Genomic DNA, 3623 nt, shown 5'->3' with positions numbered 1-3623 from the left:
CCCTATAGCAAACATAAAAATAATAATAAATAAAACAAATAAGTAATTAAGAAAAACCCAGCACAACTAATTTTACAAATGAATATTACCCACCTCTACGTATTATTGAAGTGGTACCAAATTAGTGTATAGCTTTAATGTCAGCTTACAAAACATTGCTATTAGTGATATATTTTACTATATTCTACTTTGAGTAATATTAGTAAAGTTTACAGGATTTTCAGCTATAGTCTGTCATGTCTTATTATGTATCTGTGCTGTCTCCACTAGTCAAATCTGGTTATTAAAGTAGACAGTCCGGTTCCTCAGTCACACTAGCTCTACCTCAGATGCTCGGTAGCCACATGTGCTAACCTACCATGTAGGACAGTGCAGACGTGTGCTTCCAACCTCACAGAATGTTTGACTGAAGAGTGCTCATCTACTGATTTTATTCTGGTTTCTTACTCTAAGGGAAATGTCAATGGATGTTTACTTTTTTTTTTTTTAAACACTCAAGTTAGCTTAAAGCCTTATGATTTGAAGTAGAAACTTCAGAGGAAGTACAGATACCTGTATTAGATAGCAGAACATCTGGACATACTGTTCTTTTGTTCTTAACCTATCAGAGGGCACATGTGCTCATGGAATGCGGAGGTGGGACAGGATAAGAAAGCACCTATCAATGGAGTATGGTCACTCTGCAGTCCTTTCTCCATCAATGGAGTATGGTCACTCTGCAGTCCTTTTCCTTCCGTCTGTCTTTTTTTTTTTTTTCATGATTTTGGGCATGCATAGATACATTCCCAGTGCATCTCCCAAGCCATCAGGTCTAAGACTTGAACCACATGTGGGATCCAGCTATCCACCAGGCCATGGTTTGCCCCCATATTATTCTTAATGTCTTTCACTCCTGTGTATTTAATATGTCTTTGATATTTGTAGCAATCTTTTCTCTTAATATATTTTATCATGGCTTTTTTGTTTTTGTTTTTAATTGCCTGAGGGCATTTGCACTCACAGGAGCTATTGGAGAGAGAAAGGGGGGGAAAGAGAGAGGAACCCCAAGTTTGTGGTCTTACTTCATTTCCCCACCCTCTCGAGTTGTTGGGCTCAGGCGTACATGTGCCCAGTGTGTTTTTCAAGCCACCAGGGCTAGATTTGAAGGCCATGTGGATCTAATTTTCTATGCACAACACTTAACCACGGCACTCTGGACCAGCCTCGTAGCAGTCTTAAGATCTCAGGTGTCATTGCAATGTAAGGTTTTTCGTTCTTTTGTTGCTGCTGTTTTCCCTGAGGAATCAGATTTACTTCTGTTTTTAATATTCTATCACCCTTCTAAAACTTATTGGACTTTTACTTGCAGATACCAGTACAAAGGAAGAGAATGGGATTCTGAAAGTTTGTGCTATAGTGGCTTTTAAGCTGAACACATGACAATTGACATTTATTTTTTAAGAGGTTTTTATTTTTGCTATAGGCCTGTGCACTTGCTGAAGAGACAGAAAGCGAGAAGTCACTTGCATGAGGGATGGCCAAACTGCAATCCCTTCTCCTCCAGTCTCCTCTCAAGATTTTGGGCATACACACATATACACCCGGCATGAGTTTTGAGCCTCCAGGTCCAGGATTTGAACTGCGGTCAACTACCTAGGAGTCCAGTGACATAACTATTACACCATCTGCTGTCCCAATTAACATTTTTTTAAAAAGAATTATTTTATTTTATTTATTCATTCATTTATTTTTTAATTTGACTAGAGGGAGACAGAGAAAGAGAGAGAGAGAAAGTGAGAAAGCAAGCCACCATGTCCAGGACTTGAACCATGGTCAGCTATGTGGAAGTGTCCAGCACCTTAACCACCATACCACCTGCTGGTCCCCCAATTAACTTTTTTAAGTAGTCTTTTTTCATCCAGTATGGAAATAATGAATAGTCATAACTAAGTCCTAAAATTTAAATATCAAAAATACTCATTTGACCCTTCTCAAAATCACCAGCAGCTGTTTCTTCATTGGTGTGTCCTTTAAAAATTAGTGTTTTGAGTTGGGGAAGTTGGTATCTCTTTGAAAGTTGAAATAGGAGATGGGAACTATGTTTGTTTTTTCTTTTCATTGTCTTTTTTTGTTTGTCCAATTCTTATGCTGGAGTTTTGGTCCTCAGTTATTTGTTCTATTCTCTGTTAATCTTTTTTTTCTCCCCCTCGAAGCCTCCCTAATTTTCGATGTTATCCTTGGAATTATTAACTCTTTCTCTAATTGTTTCTCCTTTGTCATGAAGGTTTTTTTGTTTGTTTTGTTTTTTTCAAGTTGTCTTTTTATTGTGGTTTGTTTCTTTTTACTTTATCCTCTCATTTTGTCTTTATGGTTCAGGTTTGTATCTTCAACTTGTAGTAAATAATCCCTGATCATTTCACAAAACTTTCATGTGTCAATATAGTCATCTGAACATTAATTAATTCTAAATAGGTATTTGTGACAAAATACATAATTGAGAGTCATAGAGACTATCAGTGTGGCAGGTGAGAGAGCAAGTAGCTTTCTCGTGCATTGAAATGGTTTTTGGTTGGGGCCAGCAGATGGTGTGGTGGTTAAGGGGCTCGACTCCCAAATGGCCAACTGTGATTTGAGTCCCAGACCTGGTGACTTGAAAATCATGCCAGGCACATGTGCATGCATGCCCAAAATCCTGAGAGGAGAATGGAGGGGGAGGAATTGTGGTTTGGCACCCCCTTTGGGGGAGCAGTTGGGCATTTTTCACTTTCTGTGTCTCTCTCTGGTGAGCACATGCATGCTATAGCCCTATAGCATAAAAAAAAAGAAAAGAAAAGAAAAAAAGAAAAGAAAAGAAAGGAAAGAAAAATGGCTTTCCACTGAGGTGGAAAGGTGATTTTTCTGTTTTTCATTAATCATGTTTTGAAACTTTTAAAAGCCCCAACCAATAAAAGAAAATACTAAGGAACATAATTTTTACCAAAGTTAATTAGTTTTTCACTCTTGGATTTATTAATATTTTATTAAAACCAATTGAATTTGGAATTATATTCTTCTGTAAGGAAATGTTTGGGTAAAATTTGGAGTTGGAGAAATTAGCAGGTTATTTGAAAAGTATTAAATACTGCCAGCACAAACCATTGTTAGCTGATTTTACTTTTCTACCCAGTGCCAACTAACTGTCACTAGAGTGAGTCTGCAGTGTGTGTGACCATTGAAAGTAAGCATTGCACAAGCATGAGTAGCCCCTTTTTCATAGTCTTTTGAATCTGAGTGAACTCAGCACCAGTTCTACTCGCCTTTGAGAACTGAGCACTGAGGTTCCGCTCTTTGAAATGCTTACTGCTGTCCTGATTTGGCAAATGTGTTTAGAAATGTTTATGGTTCAGGGTTGGCATTTTTTCCCTGTGCACATGGAAGCCTCTGGGGTTATTTCTTGTGATAAAGTTGGTGATAACTGACCTTTGTACCAATTGGCATTTTAGAAAATTGTAATAAATCGATTCTGCTCTTATAAGTGGGCAGTCAGCCATGAACCTGTTCTTTTGAGGTGTGGTAACAGGTAATCATGATAAGCACTGAAAATGGCTAATAATCACATGCCAGTGCAAACCCATATAGACTTGTCAGAAGAGTGTTTATAGTAG

The sequence above is a fragment of the Tupaia chinensis genome, unplaced genomic scaffold (assembly GCF_000334495.1).
Source record: "Tupaia chinensis unplaced genomic scaffold, TupChi_1.0 Scaffold146346_2, whole genome shotgun sequence".
NCBI lineage: Eukaryota > Metazoa > Chordata > Mammalia > Scandentia > Tupaiidae > Tupaia > Tupaia belangeri.
Note: the sequence above shows the minus strand (reverse complement) of the source record.